The following is a 15,215-nucleotide window of genomic DNA, read 5'->3' as shown; positions in this document are numbered from 1 at the left end:
TCAATTGTTTCGGCACTTGAAATGAGTTCACAAAAGTCTGGGTTCACAAAAAGTAGCGGAATATATGAATAAAATAGTAAATAAATGTCTAAAATAAAATTTTGTAATATCGCTTTTTGAGTAGGACTGTTGTCAAACATTGTGCTTGGACTCGCCGGTGCGTCTTTTGTCCTCAGAGGGTTAAAATAGAAACAACTGCACAAACACGAAATATTATGGTCGGCCTCACTTTCTAAATTTAAGCCACATTTTCCTATGACATTACTTTAGCTTTTTGGCAGTTCCGGCACAGAAACCATTGTCTCTTTGGAGCTCTCATATGTTGCTTCGTAACACGTATTAAAATGCTTAGGGCCAGACCAGTTTACAGCCGATGGATGCTGCTTTTTGTCTGTCAAATTAAACGGCAGCGTTACTATGATGAAAATGTCAGTTCTCTTTAGAAATCATTTTTCATGGTGTGTTTCGTTGTTGTTGCCTAACCTCTGTACATGTAAAGGGCAAATGGGAGGCGGTCATATCTTTGGCTCACCCTTTGTTCCTGTTCCTGCTCCCACCTCTGCTATCTTTGTTTTTTCCCTCATGCGTTGTACAAAAGGGATCAGCAGTCCGTGGTGGTGATAAAAGAGGCCGATTGAAAAAAGGAATTCTAGGTAATGCACATTGCACAGCTGCATTATTTCAGCTGCAGTGTTGGAGCGGGGCCATGTGTTTTCTTAGCATCACATTACACACGCTATTTCACGGAATTCAGAGTCCATTATGTAACCATAAAACACATACAGAAATTAGTGGACAGTTATCCTGTTACCATTTCTTTCCGCTTAAATACAAATGCAGTTATGTTTCCCTCTGCTGAATGTAAGAAGGTGATTCATGCGAACCGTGTCATTTTCCAGTTCAACCAGAAGAAAAAGATGAGATGTCAGGAACGACAGTGTGACAGTGAGCCAACATGAACAGTACCAGGACCCTGAAACGGAAGCTGCTAAATGGAATTCAGCCATCACTCCTTTTTATTTACACCTGTGCTTTTCCTACTGTAGGCCTACTGTATGTCAAAATGTATTTTGTGAAAAAGGCCTATTTTTCAGCATGTATAGCATTATCTTCTACTTGATGAGTAGGCTACTTGAGACTAAATGTGCAGCATATTGTTCGCACCATCATTGTATGGTACATATTAGTGCTAAGATGATCAAACCTATTTTCATTCTCAATTCTCTTTTTTTCTATGTGGTTTGTTGTAGTTATTGTAAATAATTATAATATTTTTAATTTAGCCGCAGTTTATGCCTCTCTTGTATTCCCAATCTAATCGTCTGGATGAAAAAAAAATATTGTCTACTGCACAATAAGATTTTTAATTGACTTTAATTGACCTACCAATAGTTATACTAATGGTAATAATACTTCTAGACTAGTAATATTGAATAGACAGTCCCTCGATTAAATGCTTGGATGGAAAAATACGTATGCTTAAATTAAAGAGTGGTAAACAGTGTCTCGATGTTCTGCGTGTGTGTGAGTAATCAGTACTAGGGGTGGGAATCACCAGAGGCCTCACGATACGATATCATCCCGATACTTATGTCACGATGCGATATTATTGCGATTTTAAACATATTGCAATATTCTGCGATATATTGCAATGTATTACCTTTTTTCCAACTTCAGATTTTTCCCAATTTCAAATGATGTCCCGAAAGGACAATTTTGTCAACATCTGTTTTATCTAAAAAGATACATTTCTCTGTTTGTTCATCTCACTTCAATTGTATTGGTGCAAAATGTGATTGTCAAGCAGACAAACTGACCAAGACATATATCATAAAAGATCGATACTTGGCGTCTGTGTATCGATTGCCATGAAAAATATCGCGATACTATGCTGTATCGATTTTTTCCCCCACCCCTAATCAGTACTGAGGAGATAGTGAACGGATGGGAGGAGTGAGTGAAGGGGAATGTGAACGAGTGGGAGGAGTGAGTGCTGGTGACGGTGGGACCCTGACACTGTCCATATTATATCATGTTTAAATTCTGTCATATTGCTGTATTATACGCAGTGTTGGGGAGTAACGGAATACATGTAACGGCGTTACGTATTCAGAATACAAATTATGAGTAACTGTATTCCGTTACAGTTATAATTTAAATCGTTGGTATTTAGAATACAGTTACATTGTTGAAATCAATGGATTACATGACGATACTTCTGTTTCACGAGTTTATTCACTCTGAATAAATTAAGGCAACTCTATGCATTTTCCAGAAGCCCCGATATGAAATCGAAAAAAATAGCTATTTGCGTGATCAGTCACAATGGAGTCGGAACCGGCACGACAGAGCCAGGACAGGAATAAGTTTCTATCTTGGAAATTCAAACAGCATTTCACATTAAAGAACGAACAGGGAGAATGAAATATAACTGTGCAGTGCAACCTCTGCTTGCCAGCAACCTGCTTTCAGCGTCCAAATTACTCCACCTCCAACCTGAAGAAGCATCTTAAAGTAAGCTATTTTTTAATTAGCCAAGGGTAGTCGTCTGCTGTAGTTTTACTGGTCACCTTGCTATTTTAACATTGACGTGCGACTTTACATTCTCCTACGTGCTGATTTACTAGCTCCAGAGCCGTTTAAAGACTGACTAGCCCCGTTTTACATGCTAGCTAACGTTAGCTAAAATTAGCTCGTGGTAGCAAGACTGCGGTTAGATTTTTGTAGTATGCAGTTCGGGACTACCAATACAATAATCTATCTGCTTGTTCAGGTACACATTCAGCTAGTTGGAATAAAAAGATCACACCATTATAGGCCTGTTTAGTAAGATGGATGTGATAGCTGCATTCCTACACTTATAAAACGCAATTCAATGTGGAAGTAATCCTGAAGTAATCCAAGTATTCCGTTACGTTACTCAGATTGAGTAACGTAACGGAATAGGCCTACGTTACAAATTACATTTGTGGGCATGTATTCTGTATTCTGTAACGAAATACGTTTTGAAAGTATCCTTCCCAACACTGATTATACGACATATTACGCTGTCATAATAATTCTGGCAGAACTGGGCTTCCATACAAATCATCTCCTCCAAAACCAATCCAACCCCCAATATAAATTTGCGGTAGCCTAAATGGAAGCTTTGCGGGTCGTGTTTTTGAGGCCGCACTGTAGCATCAGTTACGGTAAGGGATTCACAGGCGACGTTACTGTGGAATCAGTCACGCCCATCAGATCAGAGAGAGCGAGAGAGAGAGAGAGAGCGAGAGCGAGAGCGAGAGAGAGAGAGAGAGAGAGAGAGAGAGAGAGAGAGAGCGAGAGAGAGAAGAGAGAGAGAGAGAGAGAGAGAGAGAGAGAGAGCGAGAGAGAAAGACCTACGCTGCCTTGACTCCTGGATATTGAATCGCACGCCCATCACGTTGTGTTCGGCGGAGCGGAGGAACAAACAAACAAAACGTTCTAAACTAAAATCCCACTCAAAGTTTTATTGTCTTGCTGGACGCGTATTCTTCGGCTCGAGAACATCTTCAGCGGTGAAGTTGGCGGAAGCAAGGTGAGCGTCTCACAAACCACTGACGTTAAGTTAACAGTTTGTAGCCTACTGCGTGAACGCCATACACAACACACGGATAATTACCGCAGCAGTTCGCTAAGTTCATTTCTTATCACAAGTTAGCTAGCTGTCAAGTTTTAGGGAAAGGTGTCTTAAGTAAACAATTTGGTTTAGGCTGTATAGCTAACTTAAACAATTAAATGTTACGTGGTCAAATTGGAAAATGGGGTTGCTGTCGAGGTTGCTACTTGCTTTCAATTCAAAAGGGCTTTATTGGCATGCCAGTTTTAATAAGAATGTTGCCAAAGCATCAAAATACAATTTGTCCAAATGTTCGAGCAGAACACAAACCGTAACATGACCATGAACTCAGCATTAAGATTTCTTTGCTTTCTCTTTCCAACTTTTTGGCCGCGTTTATGTCCACTGATTGACTCTCTCCTTTCCATTACGGATTATGTTTTTCTAGCGCGTTCATTTCCTTTGGAGGTGTGGGAGGTTGGGGGGGATACCAGCCAACAACAGAATGTGTGTGTGTGTGTGTGTGTGTGTGTGTGTGTGTGTGTGTGTGTGTGTGTGTTTTGTGTGTGTGTGGGTGTGTTTGTGGGGGTGGGTGTGTGTGTGTGTGTGTGTGTGTGTGTGTGTGTGTGTGTGTGTGTGTGTGTGTGAGTGAGAGACACAGACAGAAGCTTTTATTCCGAGACTTGAAAAGATTTTCTCTCAACACAGACCTCTCATTTTGAGTTAATGAAGTGCTGGAAGATGAGCTTTGAGGGCACTTTAGAGATGTAGGATGTTGCCAGTAGCTATCAGCATGTCATTATTGTGTGTGTGTGTGTGTGTGTGTGTGTGTGTGTGTGTGTGTGTGTGTGTGTGTGTGTGTGTGTGTGTGTGTGTGTGTGTGTGTGTGTGTGTGGGGCTGCATGAATCACACAGGATAGCAGAGGTGGAGGGAAACCCCTTGTTTTTGAGCCCCGTGTTCAGGCCTTTTGTTTGAAACAAAATGAAACCTCAGCTGATGTGATGTGGCAATGGATGCCTGGGAGTAAGCACGGCCCGGTTACCGGTTTCAATTTATGCCTTTTTACATCCCACTCCATGTGTACTTGTCTTGATATTATGTCTTATTTGTATTTTTGTATATTATGTCGATGTGTGCCTATATGTATATTGTTGTCTCTATTGTATTACTACTACATGTCTATTTGTTGAATGTATAGAGAGTTAACACCTACCAAAGTCACAAATTCCTTGTGTATGTTAGTATACTTGGCCAATAAAACGGATTCTCATGCCACCAAAGGTTTCAGCCATACCATTCCTGCGGTATGAGCTGTTTTTTTTTGTTTTTTTTTTTTTAATGAGTCTTCGAGGACAGGAAGTGCAGTTTAGAAATCCCTATCCCTGCCAGTGAGCAGTGTGTTTGAAAATAAAATGCATTGTTTTCAAAGGAAAACTTTTTTTTTTTTTACCCAGACATTTCAAAATAATAATGTAATGTAATGCTGTAATTGCAGTACCGTGAAACCGTGATATATTTTGCTGAAGGTTATCATACCGTCAGAATCTCATACCGGCCCATGCCTACATGTGAGCTTGGTTGTTTGTGTGCTTCTGGTAAAAAAAAAGAAGCTTTTTAATGAAGGGTATCATGACACCATTTCAGTCAGGATGTGGCTGGCTCTAAAAGGTTGAGGTGCCCCCCTCCCTCCTCAGGCCTGCACAAAGATGAGATTAACAGATTCACAGCTGTTTGAGAGCGTTTCTGACAGATTCAAGGCCAAACTATATTGTTGTTGAAACACCCACATGCACACTACTGCATGTTCTAGCTTGTTCAGGGGCTGAAAAGGCTTTCTGTCACTTTTGAGTGTGTACGCAAACGAGTAAGCCTAAATGGCCTTGGTCCCTTTTTGAATTTCAGTGCAGTATTCTTCTTCTTCACATGAATATCTTCTTAAATGGGGACAACATGACATCATCTTCAAACATTTCCAAATCCGCTTAAGTGGAGTTTGGTAACAGAATTGATTTTTAACCATTTAAAATAACAACCACAAACATTGCAATTGGAGTTGGTCCCCTTCACAAGAAGAGCAAAAAACGTCTTTACCAATTGGCACTAGCATTTACTATTACTACTACTACTACTACTACTACTACTACTAATAATAATAATAATAATAATAATAATAATAATAATAATAATAATAATAATACATTTTATTTGTAATGCACTTTATATTTAAGCAAAGTGCTACATAGAAATGCTAAGGAGAAAAAAATATTAAAACTAGAAGAAACAACAAATGGACAAGGAAAGGGCTAAGACATTTAAATTTGAAGATCATACATGGAGAAATCCATGAAAGAGGGCGAGATTCTGAATTCAGTAGTCTATAGACCAGAATGCAGTGTAGCCAGAAGACATCCCATGCTAGGAATAATGGGCATAATTGTGATCAAAATCAATCCCACGCTGTGCCCTGATTCCATACTACATACAGTGCCTTGCGAAAGTATTCGGCCCCCTTGAACTTTTCGACCTTTTGCCACATTTCAGGCCTCAAACATAAAGATATAAAACTGTAATTTTTTGTGAAGAATCAACAACAAGTGGGACACAATCATGAAGTGGAACGAAATTTATTGGATATTTCAAACCTTTTAAACAAATAAAAAACTGAAATATTGGGCGTGCAAAATTATTCAGCCCCCTTAAGTTAATACTTTGTAGCGCCACCTTTTGCTGCGATTACAGCTGTAAAATTAGTGGGGGTATGTCTCTATCAGTTTTGCACATCGAGAGACTGACATTTTTGCCCATTCCTCCTTGCAAAACAGCTCGAGCTCAGTGAGGTTGGATGGAGAGCGTTTGTGAACAGCAGTTTTCAGTTCTTTCCACAGATTCTCGATTGGATTCAGGTCTGGACTTTGACTTGGCCATTCTAACACCTGGATATGTTTATTTGTGAACCATTCCATTGTAGATTTTGCTTTATGTTTTGGATCATTGTCTTGTTGGAAGACAAATCTCCGTCCCAGTCTCAGGTCTTTTGCAGACTCCATCAGGTTTTCTTCCAGAATGGTCCTGTATTTGGCTCCATCCATCTTCCCATCAATTTTAACCATCTTCCCTGTCCCTGCTGGAAGCAAAGCAGGCCCAAACCATGATGCTGCCACCACCATGTTTGACAGTGGGGATGGTGTGTTCAGGGGTGATGAGCTGTGTTGCTTTTGCCGCCAAACATAACGTTTTGCATTGTTGCCAAAAAGTTCGATTTTGGTTTCATCTGACCACAGCACCTTCTTCCACATGTTTGGTGTGTCTCCCAGGTGGCTTTTGGCAAACTTTAAACAACACTTTTTATGGATATCTTTAAGAAATGGCTTTCTTCTTGCCACTCTTCCATAAAGGCCAGATTTGTGCAGTATACGACTGATTGTTGTCCTATGGACAGAGTCTCCCAGCTCAGCTGTAGATCTCTGCAGTTCATCCAGAGTGATCATGGGCCTCTTGGCTGCATCTCTGATCAGTCTTCTCATTGTATGAGCTGAAAGTTTAGAGGGACGGCCGGGTCTTCGTAGATTTGTAGTGGTCTGATACTCCTTCCATTTCAATATTATCGCTTGCACAGTGCTCATTGGGATGTTTAAAGCTTGGGAAATCTTTTTGTATCCAAATCCGGCTTTAAACTTCTCCCCAACAGTATCTCGGACCTGCCTGGTGTGTTCCTTGTTCTTCATGATGCTCTCTGCGCTTTACACAGACCTCTGAGACTATCACAGAGCAGGTGCATTTATACGGAGACTTGATTACACACAGCTGGATTCTATTTATCATCATTAGTCATTTAGGTCAACATTGGATCATTCAGAGATCCTCACTGAACTTCTGGAGAGAGTTTGCTGCACTGAAAGTAAAGGGGCTGAATAATTTTGCACGCCAACTTTTTCAGTTTTTTATTTGTTAAAAAAGTTTGAAATAGCCAATGAATTTCGTTCCACTTCATAATTGGGACCCACTTGTTGTTGATTCTTCACAAAAAATTACAGTTTTATATCTTTATGTTTGAGGCCTGAAATGTGGCAAAAGGTCGAAACGTTCAAGGGGGCCGAATACTTTCGCAAGGCACTGTACTAACTATACATTGTGGACTGTACTAATCCTTAGTGTTTTGTTTGTATTATGTTGTTAAACCATTTTTTTATTATTGTAAACGGAAATAACACAGTACAGTACTGTCGGATGTCAATCAAACTGTGACAAAATGCCAATTAAACTTCAAAAAGGAGACAGCAAAATGTATTTTGTCACTTTCCCAGTGTGACACACTAAATACTCAGCGCTTACAATTACTACGATGTCTTGTTTCGCTGCTCCGGTCCGGTGTACAAGCTTAAACTGGTTTGATTTTATCCAAACCAGCTGAATTGGCATTTCATTCTGACATGTTCTGGGAAATAAAAAAGTAGCCTACATCAGCAACCTGTGCTGGCGGCGTCTCAGTGCTAAACCTAATTTTCCAATTTCAAATAATTATTTTTTATCTGTCCAATAGAACAACGCCATCTTCAATCTCCCCTCGCTCTATTGCACATGCTCTGTAGAGAAACAGAGAGAGAGCAATATGATAACATGATTAACATTATATTTATTAACAGAATTACTGAGTGACTGTGTCTGACAGGCCCGCACAAGAGCCGAGGCTGGCAACATGAAGGAGATCAAATTTCAATAGGGGTGGGAGCAGAGAAGAGGTGCATGTCTACTACAAAGTTCATGTGTTTTTTGGGGTCACGAGACAAGACATGGCAGAGCTGGTCTCCAGGAAAACTAAAACTGTGCCAATATATATTTTGGATTTGAAGACGATGTTGAGCCGAAAACATAGCCGAGTCAGCATGTAAACGTAGCAGGAAAAAAATGACTGTTTCAAGGTGCATTACCCCCACCTGGAGTCCCTAAGTCTCATTATGCTCCACTCGGGAGCGGCTGCTGAGTCAAGTGCGACGCCTAGTGATATAATTTGATATACCGATCTGGTCCGGTGTTTGGCTTAATATCAAACCAGTTTGAACATTTGTACACCGGCCCAACCCTAGTATGGATTTGGGACAACGCTCCAGTTTTGCCAAACCAAGGACTAAGAAAACAGCCCTGCATTGAAACAATGTTTAGATGTTTTCAGCCATATCGGTACAGTGTTTTAGTGTTGGCAGTTGGAATATCATTGTCTTGTCATGAATTTTAATAATCTCTTAAAGCATGCACCACTACATGATTCGTGATGTGACGTAGTATTGGCTACTAGTTGAGCAGTGATGGTAGTAAATGTATCTAATATCAGGATGCTACGTGACATTATTTCATCTAGCAAACACTGCAGAAATCCAGGTGAAGTGCACAATAGAGCTGTCAATCTTCCTCTTTAATACCATTTGAATTTCATTAGTTATTTTTTTAATATTCAAATAATATTTGAATATTTAATGCTCAAATGCAGCCTGTTCTTAATATGTACTACACTACTCAGGCTTATGCATTGTCAATGCCACCATAAGCATGTGGTTGTTGTTCCACATTCTGTCCACTAGAGGGACTTCTAACATTAGCCTGGCCTTGAAGAGGAACTACGTCATGGCGCATTGCACGCAACTTTATTTACGTTCATTCACAGAACTCTATAATCAAACTTTATCTAAGTGTAGTGAAGTGACTCTGTTGTAAATGCTAACGGTGCTCAGTTAGCACAATGACAGCACAGCTGTAACAATTTGTCATAAACTAAGTAACAATAGTGTTAGCTAAGATGCTAATGGCATTGATAACTAAGCCAAACGGTGCTGTCACTACTATTTTAGGGATTTATAAGCAAACTGTTTGTTGTGCAGATTGCCACATTACTGAGAATACAGCTATTAGAAGGTAATATATGAAGTCGAAGCTAACTCTGACCGCTGTAGAGCAGCGAACATAAACTTTAGCTGTCTCCATGAAGCTCCCAGCTAAGCTAACGTTACTATAACTCACAACGCAGTTAGGAAATAAGAATGAACCATCTAAGGTTAACATAAGCACTTTGGCTCAGTGGATGTTGATTTTAAAGTCATGTTAAAACAATTTTCCAGCCGCAGCCATGATGTTGTGCTAATGTTACTCAGTACGTAACGTTAGCTTAGACCTCACAGTGCCTTGAGTTTCTCACTCCCGCTAACTTATTGTTCATAAGACGTGACATGAGTGACACGTGGGTAGGCTAAGGCGAGAAGAGGGATATTGGCAAATGTTAGCTAACATATTTGCATTTGCCTGTGTTGTGTCTATTGTGACTAGAGTTTTTAATGTCTGTATATTCTCTGTTGTAGGTTTAATGTTATTGGGCCCACTAAGCTTTAAGTAGCTTATTTGGGCTTCCCCATTTCACGCGTCCTATATAAGATCATTGTACCTTGTGGAATGTTTTTAAATGATACGATGATGACGTGTGAATAAAAACTAGGTGAAGTCTTACATTACAGTCTTTCGACATTACAAGGCCAAAGGCACAAGATCTGCAAATAGACGTCCTCATATTTGTCTACTGGATCATAAATGCTTGTTGTCCACTGTGCTGTTAACTGCTGCTAGACCACTTTGAACCCTCGCTATGGTTTTGTCGGGGGATGGAGCTTGTTGTGAAGGCCTTACATGTTGTTGTGTAATGATCTGCTGTAATAGTCCCCTGTGATCAGAGGGAGAGGGAGAGGGAGAGAGGGAGAGAGGGAGAGAGAGAGGGAGAGAGGGAGAGAGGGAGAGAGAGAGAGAGAGAGAGAGAGAGAGAGAGAGAGAGAGAGAGAGAGAGAGAGAGAGAGAGAGAGAGAGAGAGAGAGAGAGAGAGAGAGCTTTAATGGAAAGGTAGCTTATAGAAAATAAAAACAACATGGAAAACATACTCTATAAAAAAAGGTACCAAAAAAAAGGTTGGTATCTCGTGAACACCTTTACAGAATCGCACATTAAAAAGTGCTCTAAAAATATTTTATATTCTGAATACAATGTTGTCCGTGTGTTAACGTTGGAGTCCGCCCCCGACTCTTAGCAAACAAGCGACTGCGCCTGCTTTAGAAAGTTAACTAGTCGCAATTTTGCGGTAAAATGCATTTGGGTTGTCAAGGTCAAAACACTATGTAGCAGCTGCGAATCAAATAAACATATTATAAATAATGTTATGTCCTTTTTTTACTCTTACACTGAATGATTGCTGCTTCAATCCAGATGAGTCTTGAAAAGTATTTTCCACGACTGAAAAAGGCGCACGTTGAGGATGAGGACCAGCCTGAACCACAGGTATCGGTCTGAAACAGAGCTCAACAGTTATTCATTTGTTTACAATATTTTCAGGCTTCAACCAGTGAAAGACAGGGTCAGGGAGAGAGAGAGGGATAGATTAGTTAGGCATTGAAGTAGGAGAGGAGGACGGCATCCTACAGCGTGTCCTCCTCAGTTTTTGATACTTGATTGTTGGTTGTTATGAAAATAAGAATATTAAAATTCACAAAGTAAGGTTAACCATCAATCACACTGCTCCAACTTGTTTTACATAATATGAATTGTCTTTAAATATCATGAAATGCTTGTTACAAGATTTCTCTAATTTCTACACTTTTTTTATTCATATTTTATTTTGTATTTGTATTATATTTTAGCCCTGTATCTTAACTCGCACTACTCCTGGCGACGTCGTTGTGCACGACGGATGAAGAACCTTGGACCTTGGTGTTTGTACGAATTAAACAAACACGAGAGAACTTGTTAAATAGTGAGGCTCGTCAGTTTTGTTACCTTTGACCAGTGCCAGGCTAGCGGTTTCTCCCCCATTTCTAGTCTTTGTGCTAAGCTACAGTTTGCTAAGCGGCTGCTGGCTGTATCTTCGTATGTATTACACAGACACGAGATGGTTGTCAGTATTCTCCTCTGACTCTCCGCAAAAAATAAAATGAGTGTATCTGTTTGTGTGTTTCAAAGCAACTAAGGCTGCAACTTCCATAGTTTTTCATTCTCTATTAATCCGGCAATTATGGCCTCGAACATTTGATGTGTGCAGAAGGTGAAACCACTCCACAGTAAATGTAAAGTAAATGTTTGGGGAGAAACTATGTAAATGACGCAGGGAGATAAACACGGAGGGGAGGGGGGGGGGAGAGACTCTGACTGACTGACTCTTTGCTGTGCTTATCTCCACATCACTCAAGCTAATACTTTGGGAAGGAACTTTGTGACACCGGTATTGTAAAGTGATAATCCTCAAACTTTGCATGTAAAGAAATACCTGCTATGTAAATGGGCTTCAGCAGCAAAATCTGCACTGCGAGCTTGCGTCCGTTGACATGTAGCGTGGTCAGTAATCAGATTTCTTTTCCACTCCTTACCGTACGTTTTTTTTTTTTTTTTTTTAACCCTCCAATTGTATGAGCGATCAATGATGTTGCTGCCTGGGGAGTTTTCTTTTTTTGTCTTTCGTCCCAGAACGATTGGCAATAACAAAATAACATTTAATCTCCTCACTTCAGCTTTTAAGCTACATATATTTAAGTAAAGTACTCGATTTTCCTGCTCAAATTTTGTACCGAATTGGGTACCATGACATGGACATGGAATTCCAACGCTACTTGGTTTTTTTTTTTCTCCATTTTTCTTTAGATTTTCTTTGTGTATATTCCAGTATGCATAAGGTTTGTAAGAAAATGTTGTAACACTAGCTGGTGTTGGGGCACCATTGGACGTGGTCATTCAGCCTGAGTCCCCCACAGAGATTACAAAGGTTTCCCAACCCAGACTCAAACTTTAAAAGAAACGCACTGTCAGATTGCGACAGAGTTTAAAGCTTTAAAGGAACACGCTGACTTAGTGGGACTTTAGCTTATTCACCGTGTGCCCCAGAGTTAGATAAGTCCATACATACCCTTCTCATCTCCGTGCGTGTTGTAACTGTCTGACGCACCCACCGCTAGCCTAGTTTAGCACAGATCCTGGAGGTAACTGGCTCCATTTAGCCTACTGCTCCCAATAAGTGACAAAATAACGCCATTTTCCTATTTAAATGTTGTGATTTGTATAGTCACAGCGTGTACAAATAACAAGGTCCCATGAGACACAGCCATCTTCTAACCTGTACAAACTGGGAACTATTCTCAGAAGGCGAAGCACTGCTATTGGGGCGGAGTGATATTACTCTAACTCTAAGTGAACTCCAGGCGGACTCTCTGCTCCTCACCACGAGGCTTCTCAGGTGCTGCGAGCAAATCACTCCACCATGTACACGCTGTGACTATACAAATCACAACATGTAAATAGGAAAATGTTGGCGTTATTTTGTCAAAATAACGCGTGAAATTGCACACTTTTTTTAAATTTGAAAACTTAATATTTTCGCAGCTTTTGCTTTTTCCTAAAACAATTTCCTGCTGAATTCTCTGATATTGCCAAATTGGAACTCTGGCAAGTTATTGGGAAATGGGTTTACTGAAAACTTCCAAATGAACTGCCGTAAAACGCAGTGATTGATGAGATGGCAGCATTGGCGGGTCAGAAGATGCAATTTTTCCTCTGTCATGTTCAGTGGTCTCATTGCAGACATAACACTTTGCCACATAGTGTCATGTTTGTCTGATTGGAGTGTACACAGTGCTGTATTGGCTCTGTAACAGCTTACCACAGTCTCAGTTTCACCATCTAATGCAGGGTGATATTATAATAAAAAAAAAAGCCTTCCCATAGCTGAGTGATAGCTACCACAGACAAACCCAAGCCTCTTCCATTAAGTTGATTTATTGAACTGAATCTCGTGATTGCATGTTGTGTGTAGTGCTGTGTGTAGTGTGACATTGATTGCAAAATGATCTTTCTCAGACCAAATATCATTTTCAGTATCACTTTTTTTATAGAATAAAATCAAAGAGTTATCTTAAGACACTTTACAGATACATTCTATAATTTACAAAGACCCATCAATTCCAGTAATTCCCCCAAGAGCAAGCATTTAGTGTGACAGTGGCGAGGAAGAGAAATTTCGGGTGGTGAGGAAAACTTCCTTTTAGGGAGAAACCTCGGACAGACCCAGGCTCTTGGTAGGCGGTGTCCGACAGTGCCGGCTGGGGGTACGATGCGCAGTGGCAATTATAGTCACAATAAAGATATGGAACTATGACTAGAAATAGTAGTTGTAGTAGTTCATGGCGTAGCAGGGCGTAACAGGGCACTGAGCAGGACCACAGCTACAGCTGCAACCATGATTTAGCTGCCACCCTAATCCAAGGAATACTGCGGGGCGAGAAAAGGACTCTGGGGAATAAGCTCCCCAGAGCTAAGTTAGTAACAAGCATTTACTCTTGTAAATCAAATTTTTGCACTAAACATTTGCAAAAACCAAAATCGCTTGCTCTGGTTCTTTTTATTGATTTTACTTCTGCTTTTAATACTATGAAAATTGACATTCTTTTAGAACAACTTCATAGGATGAATGTGAATGGCGGGCTCATTCACTGGATTAGAAGTTTCTTAACTGACCGCCCTCGGAGAGTGTTAATGAATGGGGTTTACTCAGATGAGCTTGTTATAAATACTGGAGCACCACAAGGCTGTGTGTTGTCACCTTTGTTGTTCTCTATTCATATAAATGAAATGACTGTGCACAGCACAAATGTTACTTAAATATGCTGATGACATGGCTTTGGTAGGACTTCTCACAGAAAATAATGCAGCACATGAGGAAGCTTACTTTAGCCAAGTCACTTTACTGCAGGACTGGTGTCGTGACGTGACTAAAACAAAAGAACTTATAATACAAATGAAACCGAGAGGGGCCAGTAACTTCAACCCTGTTGTACTTAACAGCCGGCCTGTGGAAGTAGTCGAAAATTTCAAGTATTTGGGTATAATCATTGATCGCACTTTAAGTTTTAATGTTAACTCCGAGAGTATTTTTTAAGAGAGCTTTTAAGAGAGTTTTTAATTAGAAAATTGTTGTTGAGTTTCGGGGTCAGTCAATACATTCTTGAGATGGCATATAGGGGCCTAGTAGAAAGTATTTTACAGTTTAATATAACTGCCTGGTATGGTAACCTGAATGTGAAAGATATAAACAAGCTTTCCAAAATTGTTAATACTGCAGGGAAGGTGATTGGCAATAGAGTCCGGATCGGGCCGAATTTTTCTGTCCGAGGCCGGCCCGCGTCCGACAGAGCCGTGACCGAACCCGGCCCGAGCACAACAGGTATTAAGAAATTTGTGTCCGAGCCCGACCCGAGCCCGACACAGTTAAAATCTCATTTTTTTTCCTCATACTAATGACACATTTAGGCTACGTTTGTTTGTGTGGAAAGCCCACTTTTAAGCAACTGTAGGAAAGCATTCGGAAATGTCAACAGATGAGCGCATCGGCACACACGGGGCAACAAGCGCACGTTAATAAGCTGTTAAAATGTTCAATGGGTTAACCTTTCCTGATCGCTTCGTTTCCGACCGTGATCAGAAAACCAGGGGAGACTGGTTACCTCCAGGGCCGACGTTAGGCTATAACATGAATAACCACTAACTCTGCTCCGGTTGCATCTACAACACGTCTGCTTCCTCTTTCTCTATCTCTCTTCTGCCCACTTACCACACACGCACGCA

General features: G+C 40.4%; 1 protein-coding gene across 2 annotated transcripts in view; it reads left to right on the top strand.

The window, feature by feature from the left end:
- Positions 1-3,350: 3,350 nt before the first annotated feature.
- The window catches only part of carhsp1 (calcium regulated heat stable protein 1), a 28,801-nt gene continuing 16,936 nt past the window's right edge, over positions 3,351-15,215 (top strand). The window contains exons 1-2 of one of the 2 annotated variants that reach the window (XM_039825857.1): positions 3,351-3,559; positions 4,496-4,604. The gene's annotated coding sequence lies outside the window, so the exon portion shown is untranslated. The remainder of the gene's footprint in view (positions 3,560-4,495; positions 4,605-15,215) is intronic. The other variant, XM_039825855.1, reaches the window with a different exon arrangement.

Source organism: Perca fluviatilis, chromosome 15, assembly GCF_010015445.1.
Source record: "Perca fluviatilis chromosome 15, GENO_Pfluv_1.0, whole genome shotgun sequence".
NCBI lineage: Eukaryota > Metazoa > Chordata > Actinopteri > Perciformes > Percidae > Perca > Perca fluviatilis.
This window is presented reverse-complemented; position numbering and strand designations above follow the sequence as displayed.